Source organism: Lissotriton helveticus, chromosome 1_1, assembly GCF_964261635.1.
Source record: "Lissotriton helveticus chromosome 1_1, aLisHel1.1, whole genome shotgun sequence".
NCBI lineage: Eukaryota > Metazoa > Chordata > Amphibia > Caudata > Salamandridae > Lissotriton > Lissotriton helveticus.
The window spans coordinates 1,283,389,026-1,283,412,723 of NC_136057.1; the positions used below are offsets into that span (position 1 = coordinate 1,283,389,026).

The 23,698-nt window shown below is 45.5% G+C and overlaps 1 protein-coding gene across 5 annotated transcripts in view; it reads right to left on the minus strand.

Annotated features, from left to right (window-relative positions):
- CADPS2 (calcium dependent secretion activator 2) overlaps nucleotides 1-23,698 on the minus strand; it is a 2,489,915-nt gene that overhangs the window by 935,335 nt on the left and 1,530,882 nt on the right. The gene's annotated exons all lie outside the window — the stretch shown is intronic.

Sequence of the window (23,698 nt, forward strand, 5' to 3'; positions counted from 1 at the left end):
TTCAGCTTAGGGAGCCAATGAAGGATTTTGAGATGTTCAACGATGGAGGACCGAGCAGGATGATTAAGAACAAGACACGCTGCTGCATTTTGGGCCTCCTACAAACAATGGATCAGGTGATGGTAGATGCCTAGGTAGGGGGGAATTCTGTAGTGCAAATGAGAGTTGACAAGTACTTGAACCATAAGCTTCTTCTATGCCTATGAGTGGAACAAGGACATCGTTCACTTTGTAAGTCATAGCAAGGTCCTGATATAAAAGTATACCCAAATTTCTGATGAAGTTGTTTGGGAACGGAACGCTTTCCATGTCAGTGGGCCACCAGAGAGAATCAGATACTTTGCCAAACATGACGACCTCTGGCGGGGCGTGGCTAGGGAAGCCATCATGGCGGATGCAACTTAACGGAGCTCCGTCCCGCCGCTGCAACATCCGCCGACATATCCTTCCACCCCCGCACCTGACAGTATCCCGGTGTGAGGAGGTGCAGCGGAAGACGTTCGGCTGCTGTGGGGCGACTTTGAGCCGTATTGGAGTGCCGGGAGACGCAGTATTCCTCCCGGAGCCAGAGCGGCCTGATGTGCAGAGCGGAGCCGGGGACCTCGAGTTTGGCGACGCCGGGGAGAGAGGACGACAGACGGCGGCCGCACTAGCGTTGCTCTGGCGGCGCGGACGGATCCTTTGGAAATTGTGGTGGTGGCTCTAGATCGATGAGGTGCTGCCGATGACCAGGACTCTGCTGCCACACTGACTGGAGGTGAAAGCGGATGACCGGAGGAACCACCGGAGCCCAGGGGTGCCCACCACGCTGAGAGTAGATACAGGGGTGCACGGTGACGATCGAGTGCAGCGCCCGAGGCAGATGTAATGCCCCAGATATCCTGACGGTGGTGACGGACAGCGGACCCGCACTTCGGCAAGTAAGCCTCTTCAGGCGGCGAGGGGCAGCAACGGGCGATCTGAATCGGGCCCCTGGAACGGCCATCTTGGGGTTGAAGCGGCCGGGGGCAGCGGGGGTACTGGAGCCCCGAAATTGACAGCCGGCAAGTGGCGTGATTAGCTTGCCTGCCCCCACGGCCGTGGGTGACCGAATCCGGGTCCAACCTACCAGAAGTTGGGGACCCCTTGGCGGCTCGACATGTACTGTGGACTGTGGTGAAGCCAGTGGGGAGGCGCCAAGGGCGGCCATTGTGAATCGCGGCTGGCGGGCCGGAGCCAGGCTGCCAGCTGCCTACTGCTGTACCGGTGGTACCCGGGGTGTGCGACTAGTGGGCCTCGGAGGACGACTCCTTGAAGAAAGGCAGGCCCCGCCCCCCCCCCAGTGACGAGGGACAGGGGACACGAGGGACGCAGAGAGTGCCCCGGCGGCGGCTCTCATATATGCAGACCATGACCAGAGGAGGGAGCGGTGGTGGAGCCTCGAAACAGGGGACCATAGATAAATTCACTGGCCCGAATGGACAATCTGGAGCCTCGAGCGGCGGCCAGGCTCCGGGGCCAAACAATGCAGCTATCCTGGCAGCTATCAATCAATCTAGAGACATGTTGGATGCAAAAATAGCGGCCGTTGGGGCTGATGTTACCTTGCTGCGCAAGGACTTGCGGAATGCGGTGACCCGCATTACTGAGGCAGAAGCCCGGATCTCTGGAGTGGAGGACGACGTGGTGATTTTAAAGAAGAAGGTGGCCAGCATGGAAGGCATACAGAAGGGCCTGGCGCTCAGGGCGGAGGACGCCGAAGGACGGGCTCGGCGCAACAATCTACGCTTTGTCGGCCTTCCGGAAGACTGCGAAAAGGGCAATATGGAGGCCTTTCTCACTGAGTGGCTGGAGAGCTGGCTCCCACCGGAGTCCCTCTCCCGCTGTTTTGTAATTGAATGGGCTCACAGAGTGCTAACTCAGAAGCCGCCGGTTGGCGAGCACCCACGGCCGGTCATAGCCAAGCTGCTCAATTATCATGACAGGGACATGATCCTGAAACAAGCCCGATTGAAAGAGCCTCTCATGTGGGACAATCAGCGGATCTTGATATTCCCGGACTATACTAGACTGGTGCAGCGGCAGCGACAGTCCTTTACGGCAGCTAAGGCCCGCCTGCGCAGCCTCAAGATCCAATATGCACTGCTCTATCCTGCACGTCTACGGGTGGTCTATCAGTCCCACACTCTCTTTTTCAACTCTCCTGACGAGGTGTTTAACTGGACGGATGAGACAGTACAAGTTAGACCGCATACTCCACCGGCTCGAGACTCGTATTCATCCTCCTCAACAGGGCCGCGACTGACGCCCCGACGCTCAAGAAGCAGAAGCAACTGGAGATCTCGCTCGTCGAAACGCTCCCCAGCAAAAAAGGGACACACGGGGGAGGCCAACCCTCCAGACTCTCCGGCAGTGGATCCGTGAGGGGCAAAGGGACGCAAGTTCTTTGCTTGAATTGTGTACCACAACATAAGCTAAGTGGCAGATATTGACGGCCTGGCTGGCGAACATGTATGCATACAGTAGCACTAACACTGGCAGACAATTGTAGACCTGCTGACGCGGGGTATGGGTTGGGTGGGGAGGGACGGACTACAAGGCGGACACATGCCTCGGAGAGGGGGAAGTTGCTCTTCTAGGGGGGCAGCTGGTAAGTTCTGGGGTGGTTGGTGGGGATCCATTGGCATAGACGGTCTCAGGTCTCCCGTTGGGGGCTGGAGATGTCTTATGCCGCGACAGGTACTTCAACGTTGCTGAGGTATGGGGAGGGGGGAGTTGGGGGTGACCTGGGGGAATGTTGGTTGAAGTTGGGGATGGGGGGGAAGGGGGATGGAGGGGGGGTTGGGGGCTGAGGGATGGGAGGGGGTTGTTTTGCACATGGTTGTCTCGAAAGATGCTGCTGAGGTGTCCAAGCTCAATGTGCCCATTGCGACCTAAACAATTGCATTTACGCTTAGATGGGGGCTGAAAACGCTGAGCAGAAACCTACTGGAGCCTTGATGAAAGTGATGAGTTGGAATGTACGAGGTATGCTTGACAAGGTTAAACGAGGTGCTGTATTAAGGCTGGGGAAGAGAGAGAAAGTGGATGTCCTACTGTTGCAGGAAACACACTTACTGGGTAACAAAGCACTGAGCCTGCAGTGATACGGCTATGACCAGGTCTTTCACGCTGGCTTTGTGAGAGGGTCCCGAGGGGTGTCGATCTTGATGCATCGCAGATAATCTTATACTCACACGAGACAGTGGACAGACCCCCAGGGCCGATATGTTTTCATACAGGGAATGGTGGGTACGGAGTCAATTATAATCGGGAGTGTATACGCCCCGCCCCCGCTACAGTGGGCTCTGATTGAAAAACTGTTTGCAATATGGGCTGAAATCCCGGAGGGACTGGCTGTAATTGGAGGGGACTGGAATGATGTTATGCACTGTCGACTCGATTGTCTCAGACTTAGGGGCGACCCTATAGCAGATACCCCCACTAAATTGAATGATATGGTGCGTGGCATGGACTGGGTGGACACATGGCGATACCTCCACACACGAACGAGAATATTCCTATGTCTCTGCAGTCCATAACTCGTTTTCGGGACTAGACTATGTTTTCGTCCCTACCGCCGTTGTGAACAGAGTTGTTTCAGCGTCTATCCTGCCACGTGGATTATCAGATCATACCCCAGTGGCGATAGAAGTTACCCTGGACAAGGGGAGACGGCCATTTTGATGGCGCCTCTCCACTTGGAATCTGCAACAGGAAGCCTACATCATATGGAGGTGGCCATTGCTCGATACTGGGAAGAGAATCTGAGCACTGTGTCCGACGTACGGACGGCCTGGGAAGCCATGAAGCCCACGCTTCGTGGGGTAGATATAGCCTGGTGTGCAGCAGCGCACCGCAAATGGAAGGAAGAGCTAGTGAAGGCTGCAGCGACAGTGGAACGGCTGGAGTCTCAGTGTGGGGTAGCAAGCCATCGGGAGGGAGTAGGGCAGCTATTGTTAGCGCAGCAATCATATGCGTCCCTACTGTTGGACGAGGCTCGGCAAGTCTGGCTGGCGACGAGAAGCAGGATATATCAATGGGGCGACAAGTCCAGCACAATGCTCCATAGGCTCTGTCAGAAAGTGTTTCGGGCACAGGAGCTACCAGGTCTCAAGGATGATACTGGAACCTCCATTTCAGCCCCGAGGGAGCTGGCGGATAGCTTCGCACGCTACCCTGCGGCCCAGTATGCCCCACGGGATCTCCTCCCGGCGCTAGATGTAGACAAATTTATACTGGATCTTCCACCCCGTGCGATCCCAGACGACGTGCGAGAGCGCCTCGAGGCTCCGCTGTCGGCTGAGGAACTAGGTACAGCTCTGGGGGAGCTTAATACCGGTAAGGCCCCAGGGCCCAACGGGTTCCCGAGTGAGTTCTTCAAACGTTATCATCTCCAGCTGGGGCTCCATTACAAAGCTGCCCTGGAAGCAGCGAGAAAAGAGGGCCTTCTGCCAGCAGACTGGAGGCATGCAGAGATAGTGGTGTTCTGCAAACCCGGTCGGCCCCCGGACCGTCATGAGTCCTATCGACCGATCTCTCTTTTGAACATCAAAGCCAAAATACTGGCCAAGGTGCTTGCGAACCGGTTACTCCCCTATATAGCAGATCTGGTCCATCCGGATCAGGCTGGATTTATGCCCCACAGGGCAACTAGACACAGCATTAGGCGTGCGCACGTGGCGGTGGCGGCGATGAGTAAGACTGGGGATCAAGCGGCGCTGCTCCTCGCAGACATTGACAGGGCCTTTGACTCTCTAACCTGGACCTATTTATTCGCACTCCTTCCGCGTCTCAATCTAGGGCCGCATTTTATGTCCTATATTCGGTTATTGTATACCGACCTGACGGCCTCAGTGAGAGTAGCGGGGGTGACGTCGGCAGCCTTCCCAATAAGGCGAGGCACCAGACAGGGGTGCCCCCTCTCACCCTACCTCTTTGCTCTAGCTATGGAACCGCTATCTGCATGGGTCAGGATAGATGCGCAAATGAGGGGATTTGAATGGGAGGCAGGACCCTCGGATAGAATCGCACTATATGCGGATGACGTCCTGTTCTTTCTTACGGATGTAAATCGGTCCGGGCCACGGGTCCTAGAAATAATGAGAATCTTTGGCAAAGTCTTAGGACTGTACCTCAACCCGCGGAAGTCCACACTTTGGATGCTGGGCGACCACATTGAGCTCGAGCCGTGGGCCTCGACATTACAAAGGGCGGCTGGGGGTCTTAAGTACCTGGGGGTGTTGTTGATGACCTCACCAACTATTGCTTGGGAGCGCAACGTAATCCCGGTGTGGGATAAGGTGCAACAAGAAATGAAATGCTGGTCCCGTATGCCCCTCAATCTATATGGCAGGTCCGCTATATTTAAGATGGTTGCCCTCCCCCGCCTGCTCTACCAATTGCAGAACCACCCGTACCCAATCCCGCCGCATTGGTTTCGGCAGGTCAACTCTGCTCTAGGCCAGTTTTTATGGGCTGGGGGTGCGTCGCGAGTAGCCCTACGGACGTGTTTTCTGTCCCCATACTGTGGGGGATTAGCGACGTCCGATATGTTGTCCTATTACCAAGCATCACATCTTGTAGTCCTGAATGACTGGTGGTACAGTGACAGGGGGGACCCGGCATACGCCCTTGAAAGGTACCTGATAGAACCGGACACCCTGCACACCGTTCTCTACTCGGCGCAGCTGAGAAAGAGACTGCCTCAAGCAACACAAGTAGTCTTCCAGATTTGGCGTCAATCGCTTCGTCGTATGGGATGGTGGAGGAAATTAACGAGGGAGACCCCACTCTGGCATAATGGGCAGCTGCCAGCACTAATGTCGCTGCGAGGCTTCGGACACTGGGACTCGATTGGAATTTCTGCATTAGGCCACGTCCTGAGAGGCACCACGCCTAAATCTTTTCAGGAACTTAGCAAAGAATTTGATATGCCCCGCACACAGTTCTTTAGATATCTACAGTTAAGACACACCCTTACACCCACACTTGCGGGTTTAGACACTGTGCCTGAATTTAGCCCTATAGAGGCGAAGGTGTTTATGGGGGACCTAGAAGACAAGAAAATATCTCGAATCTACCAGACACTGGTCACACATTGCTCTTCAGATTTGCAGCCACTCAGAGATCGCTGGGTGAAAGACGTGGGAGAGCTAGAGGAAGAGGATTAGAGGGAGGCCCTTGAATCCCCCTGGGAGCGGCTATAGCTGTACGCCTACGCCTAATACAGTTCAAATATTTACATTGTGCCTATTATACAAGAGAGCGACTGTGGAGGGCAGGCCTGATTGCGTCCCCGGCGTGCTTGCGTTGTGGCCACGAAATGGGTGATCTCCTACACACGGTATAGGACTGTAGTGCTCTGGTGAGATTTTGGACTGGTGTGTGGGATTGTCTGTCGGAGGTGCTGGGATGGGACCTTCCCCGTACCCCAAAATTGGGCTTACTTCATGTATTGGAAGGGGTGGGAGGCAATATCTACAAAAGACACCTGCTCCTACTAGGCCTTACACTAGCAAAAAGAGATGTGGCACAAGCCTGGAAAGACCCCAGGGCCCCCAAGGTAACTGGGTGGAAGAAAGGACTGGACTTTTGCATGGGACTGGAACGGCCGGTATTCGAGGCCAGAGGCTGCCCCAAAAAACATTACAAGATATGGAAAAGGTGGGCGGATTACAGGGGCCTGTGGCTGGAACATCCACCATCAACGGGAGGCGAGGAGGGGCAGGTGTGATGGGCATGAAGAGGTAATGATATATACACAGATACTCATATGGTTAACATCCACAGTATCGAAGAGACGTTGTGCACGGGGAGGGAGGGGGAGGGAAGGGATAAGGGAGTTGGGGAGAGGGATTGGGGGTTGTAGAGACAATTTTCTTTAAGTCAATTAAATCGCTGATTCTGATGTACTGTAATTGTTACAGCTCCTCCGGGGCACGGAGTGCTGTGTCTTCTGTGCGATTTCTCAAATAAAATAAAAAGAGTTTTGGAAAAAAAAACATGACGACCTCTGTCTTTTCTCCATTCAGTTGGTAACAGATAACATCCAATTCAATGGAGATCATACATGAGAGGAACTTGGCCTGAGTCTGCATGAAGTTGGTATAGATGGAGACCCTGGTTTGGGTATTGTCTGCTTAGGAGACAATATCAAAATCAAAGTTCTTTAATCTCAGCCAGAGCAGCCATGTAAACATTAAATATGGTAGGGTTTAGTTGAGTGTAACAATATTTTTCTGTCTTGAAACAACTGGATCTTACTGCCACCATGGGTCAAATGGTATGGGTCATAATGCTGAGCTGAAGGCTGAATTGTAGTGTATGAGGCTGCTGGGTAAGAAAATGAAATTAAAATAACACATCTCCTCAATGTGTTGTGTCCCAGATCTATAGTGTGGTGTTTCTGGGTATGCTGAGATATGCTTTTGGTGATTTGTCTTGTTTGGGTTTCCATGCTAAGTCCCATACAGTTCTGCCTAACACTGCATGGTACATGTATATCTATACTTTGTCTGTGGTCATGCAGTATAGCTTTGGACAAACTCTCAGTTGAGCTGGCCTATAATGTGATGTTGGTATTGGTATTGGTAATTACACTTATATAGCGCATAACTACCCGGAGGCCTCGCAGCGCCTGAAGTCTTGGCGAGCCTGCCTACCCCCCAAATGTGTTACATTCCACCAAGAGATATTTCCTATGAAGTTTAACAGTGATTTTTTCAGGTCAACAAAGAAGTCTCCAGGTACTAGGATGGCAAGGCCTGGAAAGTTACAATGTAATGGGCAAAACATTCTTTTTAAAAATGGCGTATCCTACCCAGTCATGAAATAAAGAGAGGCATCCATCTCCGAAAGTTACCTAGGAGGGCGGTAAAGAGAGGCAAATTATTGGCCTTTTAAATATTAGATGGTTTGGGGAATATTGCGCTCCAGATATCTGATGGACCGGGACATCAAACAACAGGAAGACTGTGTTCTTCTAGAAGTTAGGTCTGCAATCGTGAGATAGACGTCTGTGGCAAAGCTGAAATCAGGAGCATATCAATCGGAAAAACAGGATTTTATGCAGCTTTTAGTCACAGTTGTGATAGATAGATAGATAGATAGATAGATAGATAGATAGATAGATAGGATAGATACATAGAAATAAATGACAGCTTAATTTAGAAATATAGTAGTTAAATGTCTATGTAAGCATGACATACAAGAGCAGTGAAAGCAAACTAGGAAGCCAGACAAGCAGGACATATATACAAGATTAGTTTACAAGTATACCTGTAGTCCTAAATTACATACCATATGTGGTAATGGGGTAAACCTGTGTCCCTCAGCACCTGGGCATCAATAAAGTAATCTACAGCTGGTGTTGTTGGGTAAAACAATTGCTTAGTGTACTATAATGAATAATGTTTAAAACCAATTAGGTATTCAACCATAGTTCTTTTGACAGCTCTGAAACACCCCAAACCACAAGAACTAATTACTCATAGTGATGTTATTCACTTTTTTATATAGAAAAAATAAATAAATAAACATATATGGCTGTCACATGTAGTTTCATCAAAAATTGTGAAAAGGTGACTTATGTGAGTCAAGTGAAATAAAGTGATAATGTGGTGACATCGGTGAAAAACAAGGAGAAGAAAAATATACTTTTTGACACATATATATCCAGAAATACAAGAAGGGTCTGTCCTTTCACAATTATGTTTATCTTCTTCAATAACCCTGTCAACTATTATTCCAGCCCTGGGGTGAGGGGACTGATGGACATGACCTAAATAAGCATCAACGTTTCGACCCAGAGATGTGCGCGGTTCAACAAGCATTAGCCATATTTTCTAATTTTTCCCTATAAATAACTATTCCTCTCTAGCTCAGTGTCTATTTTTGCTATATGTTATGTTTGCCACACTTCTTTCACCACCTTTCTTTTTCATACCCTCAAATTAACAAGGATTTGTAGGGACATGTTGGACCATTCATGTTTCTCAACCAGTGTGAATATTGTATCATGTTACTTTATGGAACACAAAAATGATCAACTACTTGGACCATGTCCTTGCATATATGTCCTGCATGTGGATATTTTTCAGACTGTGACTGTGTCTGCCACTACACTTGTGGGTAATTTTTAGGTCGGGCGGGAGCCAGCGTGCAAGAGCTGCTCTGCAAAGAGCTGTGGTAGTTCAATATGGAGAGAAGCTTTGCCCATCCCCGCCCTTATTTTTCATTGGCTTGTGTGTGTGTCCTTTGTAAACCTGTCTTCTGATTCATTATGAGGCTTATTAGACCGCCCTTAGTACAGCCATGCCGTCATTTGTATCCTCCCATGGCTACTGACTCCTTTACTTGGTTGTTACACTGGGCGTGTACTATTTGCTTTATTAAGTTTCTCCTTTGATGAAGAGCAACACTGACAAAATAGAGGAGTCACCGCTTTTGTTCCCCCCGAGTGTGCTGCTGACATTCACTGTATATATAAACTAGGTAAGTTTATTTGGACTTATTTTCTTTCCAAATGCCACTGAATTTACTTGGGCCCAACCGTGCCTCAATAACTTCTGCAGCATCGTGTGGTCCCCGAGCCGGAGCTCAAAAATCTCCTCAGAAGGACGCGCTGGTTGGAATACTCGACATTTCACAATGGCGTGCTTTTGTGGATTTTACTGCGGCACCATACTGTGCTACAATATTTTGTCACAACTGTTGGGCCAAACTGTAAATATCCCAAGCAAGCTACAACATTACAATGGGACTCGATGGCATCTCACCTAGGAATTGTAGACAACACTAATATCCGTTAGTGCTTCTCAGTGGACATGTATCAAATAATGCATTGTAAAAACATTGCCATTCAACCAAACAGTTAAGGTGCAAACAGATGGGGGCATCTTAAAAGGCTGGCCCGTGACACACGTTTCTTGCTGTTTATATTTATTACAACAAATCAGCTATATGTAATTGAAAACATACAGTAAGAGGAAATCCAAATGTCTGGTATACTCTCTGGGTCATTCATCCTGCGATCACACAATTTGTTTAAGTGCATCACTCAGGATTTGAGCCCAGGTTACCCTATCTCAATAGTCTGCATTTCAACCACTCGTCAGTATCCACTCCTCTTCCTCATTTTATACAAAATAATAACATATCCTGCTTAGTTTTCTTTGAAAACTGGAATTAGTGCAATAAAATCGACTTTGCATAATATGACAAATGAGAAATCTCGTCGAGAAAAATAAAGTATGCGTCAGTATTTAAAAGAACAAAATCACACAAAAATGATTATTTTGTCATATAAAGCAATCCAGGAAACCACAACACTGTTGTTTTTTAATACACAGTTAAGTTGAGGCAGAGTAATGTATGTTAAAATCAGTGGCGTACTCGAGTTAACAGGCATACTTCAGAAACAACCCCATCTTAATCTACACAATTAAATAAACCTCATAATCCATAAGGTTGGAGGTCCCATGAAGCTTGCTCTCCTGGTCCAAGTGTCAAATGGGACAGACTACCCAAAGGCAAGTTCAGTCTTCAGGCACATTTTCGCTTACTAACAACAAAAGGCAAAACACGTCTTTCTTTTCAAAACTGCATTAGGGACAGGGGATAGTGTTGTAGATAATGTTCTCGGTTCTGAAATGACACCCATGGATGCCCTTCCTATCCGGTCTACTTAGTTGTCCCATTGGTCGGGGTGGTATTGTTTCCTTGTGTACTGCCCCTTTCTATGGCTGGGACCAAATCAAGGTCACAGGAGCCAACCCGTTTGTTGAGCCCTGCCCTGGAGGAAGACATAGGCAACAATGACCAGGAGTACAACGAGCACAGCTGGATGAATCAAGGACACTAACATGGTGCAAAAGGACCTTCCAGCCCTCCTGACTAATCAAACTCATGAACTACAAGAGAGTGCAGTAAGAGCAAACAAGCATTTGCAATGCAATAGGTCTTGCATTTTAGAAACTTTGAACTATTGGTATTGTAAATGTCAATGCCTTTTATTATTGCAGGTTTTTTAAACACATAAATAAAAGGCATTGTCATTTACAATGCCAATAGCTCAAAATCTCGCAATTGTGAGACCTACTGCATTGCAAATGTTTGTTCTAGTTATGGTTAAGTTAGAGTTTCCACTGAAAAGCTGTATTTTGTTTTGCTCTTAATAAACTCTCTTTGACAAGCCTGCACAAAATATTCCCAAAAAGATTTATCTGGTTTGGGTTCAGCATCTTACGATTTGTGTAGATGTGTCAAGGGGAGTGTGGAAAAAAGGTGGATCAAAAAAGAAGCATTTCTCATTTTAACTCCCTTGGGAATCTGGTCTCCCCAGAAATTAGTGTTGCAAAAACACGTTAGTGGGATTGAGTGAATTAAATTATAGAGTTAACTTGACAGTTAAAAGGTGTTTTGATTTGCCTATAACTTTAGTGTGAAATCTTGCAGATGCTTAGCATGCTTACCTTACTCTTGCTGGTTTTAAGTTTGAGTAGTTTTATCAATGGGTGGGGGAGCACAATTAAAGGGGGGTTAAAAAGAGTTAATTAGCTATTAACACTGAAATCATTTGACAAATCCACACAAAATCTGGATGAAATTTAGCATGTTTAGTCTATTGTGGGTATGGCAACTTTTGTCCAGGTCCACCAAAGCAGAATTAAAAGAAATGTTAAAACATGTTCATGGGCTAATAATTTTGGTGCTGTTTAATGAATCTGCATGAAATATGAAAGATTGTTAGTAAGTGAAGTCCTATGAAGGAACCTCAGGATTCATGCAGATCTGAGAAGCGTTTAAAGTTAAAGGGGGGAATCAAAAAAGAAAAGCCCTTTTTTCTTAAAGTAACTTAATTGCAGGCCTGGTTCTCCATCGTGGGACTCTTCGTTGAAGTCATAAACACTTGAATATTTCAGTGCCCCATGTGTGGACTCTAGATCACTTCTTTATATATGTATAATCCATTTGTTTTATATTGCATAGGGTGTTAATCTCTATCTGTGACATCCTATCAGGGGCTCAATTTCATTTTCTGTGAGAAAACAGTAACTCTAAATATCAATTTGAAACTTGCATTGCAACATTTTGACTTTAAAAGGTGAAACATATGAGGGGAAGAAATGCAGCCTGATAGGCTTCCATTGTAAAGAAAAAAGAGGAAGTTGTCCCTTTAAGAATCCATGAAGCTTATCTACCCACAATGCACCCTGCTGGCAGTTTGCCTCAGAGATGCAGTTCTTTTTTTAGGGTTATATGCTTTGATTTTGAAAGGTGCTGTTGCCTTTCCAATGCCCAATAATAAAATGCCGGCGAGGTGGGTGGGTTATTTATGACTTCAATGAAGATTGTTACGATGCAGAGCCAGGACTACATGCAACCAACCTTTTCTTTTCCTTTGCAGGATCATCATTGATACCTATAAATGCTAGATTAGAGGAGCAAGTTTATCCAAGCAGTAAATTGTGGCTTTTGGAGAGTAGGAAGAGAATATCGCTTTCCTCAATCAATCCTTAACTAAGGGTGGTAAATTAAATAGGCTGAATAGAGATTAGAATGCTCTATTTAAAAAAGATTTCTTAGTGTTTTTTCGGCCCATTTTAGCATCAGCTTGCATATCAGACTCCAAACAATAATGCTTAGTGAATGGGCAAAGCGACTTCCAAGTAGATGTTTTACATATGTCAACAGTGGGTGCATTTCTGAGCTAGGCTGTAGGAGCTGCTTTCCCTCTGGCAGAGTGTGCTCCCGATTTACCTGGCAATGGTTTCTTTGCTGATTGGTAGAGTAGTGTGATACAAGGAACTATCCACCTAGCTATAGACTGTTAAGAAGTTGGCTATTGGGCCATAATTAATTAATAGCTGAGACGTTTTTCGCAAATCTTTTTATCTGTCCAGGAAGAATTGCAACATTCTTCTAATGTCTAAAGAGTGCAATGCTCATTCTGTGGGTGATAAAGGTTTAGAAAATAATGTAGGATGAGCAAACATTTGACTGATATGAAAATCCAAAACCACTTAAGTTAGAATTGGTGGATGGGTTTTCATTACTACTCTGTTAGAGTGAAAAATAGTGTATGGTTCTAGATAGTGCTTATAGTTCACTCTTTCTCGCTGAAGTAATAGCTATTAAGAATGATATTTTCTATGATAAATGCTGCAGTGTTGATGTATATATGGGTTTGAATGGTGGGCCCATTAGTTTTGAAAGTACTGTCAGGGCCGGACTGGTATTTCCGGGCACCGGGCAATCCCCCGGTCGGCTGGATGGGGCGGGGGCCGATTTTATGACTGGGGGGCCGGTTTTGTTGCAGGGGCCGATGTGGACCCTGACCTGACCGACCGTGACGGGTCAGAATCCGTTTAGTAGTCCGACCGTTGACAAACTACTTTTACTCTGTGTCTCTCCTTGTGAAATGATTTAATTTAGGCTATTATCATTTGTTTATTAAAAATCTACCTGGCAGTGGCTGCACTATGATGACGCGCGCGTTGGGTCTGGAGTGGGCCTGGTGAATGTGATCATGCGCATTGGGGCGCGCTGAGTCACGCAATAAAAACGTGCGCATGACTGGTGGTGAGGCGAGGTCGAGGAGGCAGGCATCGGAAAGCCAGAGAGAGAACTGAGAAAGAGAGGCACCCCGACCCCGTAATTTAATTATTTCTGCCCCGGGTCTGCCGCCCACAGGTGAGTCTCCTAAGTGTCCGCCCAGTTGTATGCATGAAATTCTCTGATTATGGCACTGTCTGGGGGCGTCAAAAGCAAACCGTTAGGCCCCGGCCCGGTTCTGCAGGCAGTGCAGTGGATTTGTGAGCAAGCTGGAGGCGGCGCGAGGTGGTGATGGCTGGCCTGGCTCTAGGCAGGCTATGAGGTCAGGTCGGAGCGTCCGGGTAATAAATCATTTGTGGCGTGAGGCCTACCATTTATTTGGGAGAAACAGTTATCACGCACTTTTCGCCGATCTTACCTTTGGTGCATCATCACAGTGGTGTAACCTGCACATGTATTATCCCTCAGAGTCCAAGTGCACCCGCACCATTGAGTGACATTGACGTCACAGAACACTTGTAAAGCAGCAGCGCACCCGGGACTTTAATTACTAATGCTGGCGCTGCTAGTGATGTAGTGCAGTGGGTGTGAATGACGTGCTACTGGCAGCAGAAGCAGACTGGTGTACATGCAGTGTGACGTGGTGGATGATCTGTGAATCACAGATCCACCACGTCACACTGCATGCACAACAGCCTGCTTCTGTGAGCTACTGTTGCCTCGATGCCTCTTCCTTCTGCATTGCCCTGAAAGTCCACTAACTCATCTCCTGGCCTTCAATCAGCCAAAACGTCGTCACATAGAGGAGCCGTTCCCCCCTCCCTCCCTGCGCCATTTGTGTGACCCTTTTACAGTAGGATCACAGGGCAGCCAGCAGGCCTCTACAAACCCATGATCTTTGAGGGCTTTGGGGAACTGTTTGCACAGCTCGGAGGGGGACTGAGCAAAGACGCCTCCCAGGTGAGGTCACAGTCATTGGGCAAGCACGCGCGTTCAGAGTTACTTCTGAAAAGTGATAGATTACCCAACAAGTAATCAGACGTGCAGCACCGATTAAGGGAAGTGCCTTGTGTAAATGACTGATAACGTTAGCATTGAATTTACACGAATAGGTGCAGGTTCGAGGGTCAGTAAAGAAAATCCTTTTAGCACATAAATGGCATTCCAATGAGCTGATTGGCCTGTGTGTGACAAATAGGAAGGAACTGCCCATCACAAGCAATAGAAATTAAAACAATCCCCTTAGAAACCTACAAAACATATCGCCCCATTACAATGGAGCATATTAATTAAGTGAAGGTATCCCACGTGTGGCGTATTTATGTAGCCCTAATATCACCTGGTTCATATTTTATGTACAATGTGGCATCAAAATGTGACAGACGATTTTTCAAGATTCCAAGGTCCATTACCCAGCCCAGATTTTTGCTTTGCGTTATAAAATCCAGTGTCGTTTTTGAATAAAAAGGGCTTATAGGCCCAGGATGCAATGCCTGTGAAACTTGAGTCCTATGGAGGTACGAGGGCAGGGCCTGCACTAGAAAGCGAGGGAATGGAGTTTAGGGTGGAGGGGTTGTTAGTGGTGATCTCACAGCTAAGATTGCCACCTACATGCATGACATTGAACTGTTTGCAGCCCTGGGCATTTAACTGCAAAGCATTGCTATTAAGCATGTTAGTCTATCTAGTTCAATTTGAGAAAAAGAAGACTGCAACACCCAGAATGCATTACATTTTCACATGAAAGCCCAGTATTGGAATCTTTGTGATGTCATAGGGAGAGGTCACCATGCTAACTGCTAAAGACGTGAGCCCCACAGAGGGTACTTTTGAACTCAAGAGATGCGGCAGGAATAATCTTGGGTAACCTAAATTTTGATGATGATGGCTTCCTCGCCTGTTTTGGTTTCCACACAGGACCACACTTCATCAGTTAATACAATAAAATATGTAGTGAAAAATGTGCTTTAAAATACACCATTTTGGTCTGTCGTTTTCCCAAATTTCCTCCCCAAATCCCCCTAGTAGTGGTTGGGCTCGTTTGCTGCGCTCGCTCGCCACGCGCAGGACGGGGGCTGGCCTGGCAATATTTGCCAGGGCTGCTTTCAGTTCCCAGTCCGGCCCTGAGTACTGTATTTAACTCCCAAGGGGGAGAAGGATGTCCAATCGGAGGATAGACTTTAAGTCCTTATAAAAAGTATTTTATGACTGGCATTTTGAAAAAAGATTGTGAAGATTTGGGTGTATTATATGGTATGGATGTGTAACCTTACAGTGTAATACACTCGTAAATACTGTCTTGGGTCCAGTCAGGCTCATTTGCTAAAACTTTAGCTCAACCCTCGGTAGTAGCTGTGACATCAATTTATAAAAATAGATTATATGTTTTCCAAGAGGAACAAACTCAATCGTAGACATTCATTTTAAAAGAAATTGTAAATCTCAGTTCAACCACAAACAAGTATTGGTAACTATAACGTTTGTAAGCTTTTGAAAAGTTTGTAAGTGTTATGTTAGGCTACTCCGTCACAGCTGGGTCAACCAAATTCAACTGGGAGACGGTCAGGTGGGCCACTATGGACTATGTGGACAGTTTCCTGGCCACCAAAGCATTCTCCAATCCAATCCGGAGGCAGGAGATGGACTATTGAGAATGCTCGGGTGCTGTGCGGTTGATGGGAATGTACTTGAGGTTACTCCTAGATTAACAGGTCAGGTGAGGGACTTTGGCCACAAAGTTTGATGTCCCTCGAAGTCCTCTTTGAGCCAGTAGAAGGCCAGCTGCTGCTGGTCTACCACCCTCTGTACACAGTGGTATTCTTTGGTGGAGGCTGGTGTCCCATTTGGGCAACTAAAAAGGCCTCAGACAACTCTCATGGGTCTAGCAGGCTCGGGTGCAATGTTTGGCCATTGTGGATTGGTCTCTCTCGTGATTCTCCTGAAGTGGCTACTGGCTTACCAGGTAGGGCTACTTCAGCTTTGTTAGCCCTGGTGCTACTTCCAGGGGCCTGTCAACTGACTCTTGGAGTCACTTCTTTGGTCTGGGTATTTGGGAGTGACTTTTCCTTAAGACATGGGCCACAGACACTGTCTCAGGGTTCCTGGGGTGCCATATGTATGCCCTGAAAGTGCCCTGGGGCGATGCTGTTATCACTAGCCAGTGGGCTACCAGGATCCTTCCTGTTCTGGGACGACTTCAGGCTGTGTAGCATCTAGCAATCACAGAGTGCACTATTCTGCCCACTCTCAAGATGTCTTGACCCTTCCTTAGATTTTAGGAGCTTGGTAGTCCACCCTGGAGGTGCAGCTACCTGTGGGCTACACGCCCACGGGCAAACTGATTTGGGCACTGGTTTACCCTCTCTGTGGAGGCTGCCGGTCTGTTTACCTGAACAAAAGGACAAGCCTTCAGGAATGTGACCGCCATTTGCCCACCAAAGGCGGCTTCGGCTTTGAAGCTCACCTTTTGTGCCAATACCCGAGTAGTTTCCGGCAAAGGGAGGTACCACCTTCTCCCTGTAGCAGGCTGATTTTGTTCCTGAGCATGGGAGTCATTCACAGTACTCCTCAGGAGGGCAGAGAGCTGTCTGGTGTCTAGTGACTGTGTGAGGCAACTGGACAGACCACGTCACAGAGTGGCAACTTTTTAAAAGCTGTCTTTCCATAAAATTTACATTAAATTCAAGTGGGTCATCAAGTTGGGTTTAATGCCATGATTAATTGATAGATTTAAGTATGCATCTTAGTAGTCTCATTCAGAAGATATCCAGACTGAATGGTCAGCCAGTAACTTTTGTTAGCCAATCGGGCTACTAACTCTTCCACATCAAAAATGACATTTGGGAAGCTTTGATGTTAGAACATATACAAAAAAATACATGTCCTACTTAATAATATACAGCTCCTTGCCTAAGGGCTCTAAAGGCATTCCTTAGGATGAGACGCATATATTGTTAAGGGAAGTGGGGGCTTTGCCCTTATTTTAAATAGCAAAGTTGAATTGGCAGTTTTAAAACTGCCCTTCCAGTCTGCACTGGCAAGCTGAGAGCCATTTTGTACTCTGTCCCCCGCAGGGTGGCACAATCAGTGCTGCAGGACTGGGTGGACACTCTGCCTTACATTCTCTTGGTACTATATACGAGGGATGTATATGTAAGTCAGTCTCTGGCAAATAAGGATATCAAATTCGACATACACTTTGTAATGGGTTAGTACACTGGCACTGAGGTCGGGTTAGAAGCAGCATTAGTCCAAAATTGTGGGAGGGAGCTCACAAAAAAGCATTTCCTTACAAAGATGCATTGTTGGGGAATTTCGGTATGCCGTGATGACTGCCAGATGTACCTTTATTGAAGAGAACTGCAACTTAGTTTGAGCTAAGTGTGATAAATAGTGATACATTTCTTTGTATATCACAGACCTAATAAGGTTCTGAACTTCTTTCTTGGTTCCTTTTTCTTTATGAGAAAATATCTGGCGTATACTTCTAGAATGTTTTGGTCTGTAGCAACTGGGAGGTTGTAGCCTTTTGTTAACAGGATAGATGTTTCTTTCCTGTGTACAGGTAGCTGGTGCTTTGCAGTTGATTTTTAATTGGATCGAAGAAGGGATGAATTTGAAATGTAGAAAATATCCACAATCTACAATATTTAGCACCCATTTCTCTTTTATGACAAGTTCTCGCTGCCATTTGCAAGGATATCGCTGTCCACAACTGGAGTAGGTAACAGAGTAGAGGTGTTAAATTGTCACTGTTTTGTATCCAGCGAGTATCTTGCTCAAGACAAGTAGGTCCTCATCTAGCTTGTACTTTGCTTAGATGGCATCTCTCTTCTGTTGCTGTTGTTGTTGTTGTTGTTGTTGATTGTAAGGCCAACAAGGGGTTTGAACACTATGTCAGTAGAATCTGCGATCTCTTGACCTGTATTGCGATCCAAATAAATTATTGTGTTCCTCTAGACCTGCCTTCAATGCTTCTACCTCATTCTTCATTTTTTGCATTTCTTCTCCTGTGTGCTGGCCAAATCGAGATTTCCCAGAAAAGGGGAGATTCATTATTTGTAATTGTGCCTCTGGTTTGAATGTAGGTAGACGTAGCCATGAGGATCTTATGGATGTTCTATGGCAATATCCAGTTGATGCCAGTTCTGTGGCATCTACCACAACACTAATTATTTGATTGCCCACCAAAAAATGTTCTTAGAGCATTATGATGTAATCTTTCTGACGGGGCTTTAGCAGCTCTTAAATAAATGATTGCATTCCTTCACTAATTAACTTTTTACAATGACCAAGAAGGGCAGTGGCACTCAAAATTTTCAGGTAGGAGGTAGCAGTTCCACAGACTTTCTATCCAGCAGCATCTTTGCGTGTACTTTCATGTTCCGGAAGATCTGTCATTTCTGGCACTGATGCATGCCTTTTTCTGACAGATGTTACCATCACAGAGTCCAGTTTTGATTATGAACTTAAGAACTCAGGCTCATGATGTGGTGGTTTCTAGTTGTTAAGCAATGTTCTCTTGAGCTATCTCAAGCAGGCCTGGAACAAAGTGCAAAAGTGGCAAAGAAGCTAGTATTCTGCAAGGTTTCTAGAATAATTGATACATTTGGCAATTGAGAATCTAGAGGGAAATTCAATGTAGTAGCCTCATTAACCAAGACTTCTTGGATGGTGGTAATGTCTTCACCGGAGAGGATCTAGATGGAGAAGCCACAGGTGAAGTTGGAGTGTATGAAGTGGTGTCACCTGTGGTTGGGACAGTATTATTGATCTTGTAGGAGGTCTGTATGCTTTCATTTCTGGGGAATGGTTTGGAGAAGGAGTAGGAACTGGTCTCCTTTTTCTTATTGGAGACATTGACATTTGTCTTGAAACCGTTCTATGTGATAGGTTTAGTGGTTGTAGAGGCACTTGTGGTGGATTCTCAGTATTTTTTGGAAGGCGATCTTACCTCTTTTTCAAGATGTCATTAATGTGATGTCAACCCCTCCACTGAGGGCTAACTAATTGGGGCCAATGCCCTTGACGGTGATACCTTAGATACTGAACCTGAATGACATGGAGAATTATGTAGAGATCTTTTTGATGATTATCTTTCTCTAAATCTCCCTCTTTGGGAGTCTTTGTAGCCAGGCTGTTTTTCAGAAAGGGCATGAGATGAAGATCTCTCCAATTTTCTCTTTTTCTTTAGTTCTTCCTCTTTTTTCATCCCCTTGACGAGGCCTCTCTGACTGGTCCTCTCTCTGTGCTTAAGTGTGCTTCTTGACATCATACTGCAGACGTCACAGTTGTTCACCACATGTTCTTGTGGAAGGAACACCACACAAACCTTGTCGGGGTCTGACACTGCCTTTCCTTTTTTGTCACATAAAGGGCACTTCTGAAAAACAGAAGGCATTTTGAGGAAAATTCCTCTCAGGACTCTAAAGCTTTTCATGCCACCAGACAGAAAAGGACTGACATGTTTAGTTGTTAATATTTAAAGTCAATGTCAATATGAATAATCATACATAAACGTATAGGAACAAAATCGCATCTTTATTGAGAAATTTGCCCGTTGTGAACTCCACATTAACTCTGACTCTGAAATACACCGTTAGGCAGGCCCTGAGACCAAGGCCCGAGGTCACTGATTGGCAGATCACAGGTGGGGTGGCATGTAGCCAGCAGACAAACACGCGAACAGGAAACCCCAGATTGATCCCACAGATGTGTGCACCGACACCACAATGGTGCAGGGAGATAGGCCGCAATAAAGCACAAATGGCCAATAGGTGCGTGTGTTTCCAAAACACCTTCAAGTCAGATGTCACATGAAGTTAAGAACACTTAGCGAATCAAGACACAGCACCAACAGCACACGCAGTGATCACGTGCTCCCCATGATGGACATCTGGACACGTTACCCACTGGCCGCATTGTGTTCATGCAAAGTTGAGGCCCACCTGGATTCCTCATCCAAAACCTTAACTTACGGCTCCAAAGACAGAGGTAACATTCCTGCCCAGAAAATGATCTGTGCAAACATTTTATTTCATTCAATGATCTTTGTAAAAGTCTATGCTAGACTTATTGTAAATTGAGACTGTCCTCAGACCCTAAACCTGTGCTCCCGGTTGGCTGTTGTTTTATTAAGGTATTTCATGGTTAAGGAACAGAGTGAAGCTTTAAAATCTATAATAGATTTTGATATTTATGGAAAAACTGAGGTTGAAAACCTCACATGTGCCCTGAAGATCCTGTTCACATGAGCATGAAAAAAGTACTTGCTCTTTGAGTCAAACTGTCAGTAGGGTTCACTGCGGGTAGAGACGCTTCATGGATTCTTAACATGTTATTGTTTTTTCCTTCAAACAATTTCACCTTGAAAGCAAAACTGCTGCAATGCAAGTTTCAGATTGTTATTTAGGGTCAATGTATTCTCCCAGAAAAATAAATTGAGACCCTGATAGGTTGTAACTGGGTGTACATCATGAAATCAAATGGACAAACACCCAATGCTATTTTAAAATGGATTATACATATATAAAGGAGTGCTCCATGGAAATGGTGCAGAATTATTCTAGTGTTTTTGACTATCAATGAAGATCCTATAATGTAGAATTCTTGAATTGCTAATACGGATTCCAAAACACTTAGATGCTTACCATGTTTAACTTACTCTTGATATTTTGAGTTTCATGCAGATCAATGAAGAAGGGAACCCATAAGTTGGGGGGGGTCAAAAAAGTGTTCCCAAATTTAACTCCCATAAGAATCTTTGCCCTTCACTTGGAGAAAAAATGCTGAATTAAATTAAACCAAACATAGCATGAACATAGAAATGTTCACATGAATGTACCTTTGCCTAGATTTGTGTAGATCTGCTCAGTATTTTTACCTTACAATACTTATACCAATCAGTAACAGAACCTAAAAACTGAACGTCACAAAATAAGAACATGTTTTCAAATCAATAAATACTGTATTCATAATTATTTTATTAAGTGTTAGTGGTAATGTGATATGCAATTTGCCCTGCATGGTATTTTATGACATTTGTAATTGCAGAGGTAATGAACATTGCATTTGGAGTGCAAGTTATGGTTTGAATGGCTTTTTTGTCAGTTGTGTGAGCTAACCATAACTGACGAATTTCAATTTTAATCCATAAACAAGACTGCACATTAATTGTGGTTTTAAGAGAATGTCAGAGTTTTTAAAACATATGTCACGGTGTTGTGCCTAATTCAACCCGTATCTTGACTTTAACCTGAGCTTGTTCAATGAAAAAAAAACTGTGTGTGTATATACATACATGTGTGTGTGTATATATACATATTTAAATACACATGTATATATTTGTCTCTGTGTATGGGTCTGCGTATGTGTGTTTGTGTGTATATATATACACGCACACACACACAAACATGAACAGCCATACATAGACACATTATATACATGTGTATTTAAAGTATTGTCATATTGCACCAAAGGTATAAGCAATATACACACACAGAGAAGGAAACAAGGGTTTATTTTTCTTCGTTATCTTTGAAACAGACAATTCACATATAGATATAATTATGGCCAATAACAAAATGCTAAAGTAAAAAAGCTAATCTGAAGTGCATCCTATTCATAGTTGCTATAGCACTGCACACGCAATATAAATCCTGTTTGATGCTTTTTATTATTTCAAGGTTAGACACGGCCTACTGTATTGTGAGGAAGAACAGATTTCTGACCCTGTGTGCGGTGCTGCAAACTCAGCCCCTTCCCTTCAAGTGGCTGTCTTGCCTCATCAACTGCTTCTTCTTTTCTGCTAACACTCAAAATATGCAGTCAAAAAAATGTAGGTGTCTATTTGGTTCCGTAATAGTTATTATTTGATTATAGATGGAAAATATTTATGTTTGTGTATCAATTCTTTTATTGATAAAATTAAGAATAGAGAAATCACAGCAAATACAGTGACATGCAAGTCCAGCTTATACTCATATAGAGATACAAATGTTGATTGTGATATGCCCACCAATAGCAATAATATTTAAGAGAGGTAGAAAACGGAAGAGCGAGATGAGAGAATAAGCTATGGAAGGAAGAAAGTAAAGAGAGGAATTAAAGAAAGACAAAGGGAAGAAAGATGGAAAGTACAAAGTGAGGAAGAAAGAGAGGGGAGGGGTAGTGAGTAAAATGATGGTAATGAGGAAGAAGCAAGAGTCTATGCAAACAATATTTCGTCACATGAAAAGTCAAAACATAACAATCAGGACATCAACACATTTGTTGACTTTAAATGGTTGTAAAAAGGGGGATTAGGAACTCAGGGAATTTTACCAAAAAGGGGTGGTAATGAAACGCGATGCCTGCCGGCTCTGAGTCTTAAGTGAAAGCGTGGAAATAAATAGTGCAATAAAAGACGTTTTGCTGCACTCCCGCTGTTTAAATTCTTAGAGCTTGCTTGTACCTCCGGCTGCAGGTAAGCTGTCACCATTCAGGTTGTGCTTTGTGCACCACAACAGGTGCTCACACTGTGCATGTAACGAAAGCTTTGCATATTGAGTATTTTGCTATTTTATATTTGACTAAATGTTATGTTGTAGTGTTTGTGATTACACAGCATACAGTGATACTTCTAGAGATACATCGATTTGAATTAAATGGGCCACTCTTCAACGTCAACTGGCCCTGACACAGATACCTCCCGCGGAGGACTACAAGTGCTAACGCCTGGACACCAGCCGCACACTATTAATGCACTTGGTGAAACAGCTATCAATTGAAAGCAAGCATCAGAATTCCCAGTCAAGGGGTCTAGCTCCACGTAGGACAATTACAATATGGCGGCGTCCGCGCCTGCCTTTTGAGGAGCCGCTCGCGTCCCTTCAGCATCCGCCGCGGCGTCCTTCATTAAAGCTTCGTGTTTGCGTCCTGCCCTCTCTATAGCAGCCCGCCAGCCGCGGCGGCGGCGGCGCTCAGGCACTTGGACTCGATTCTCGTCGCCATTGAGCGGCACAGCAGTCGGCTACAAGTGTATAATTTTCAAATTTCAAGCCTATCGATTGGAATGCTTTATCCTGGCCGCGAGCACTGCTATTAAACGAGCCTGAAGGGGAAATACCAGCTCGTGACAACTATT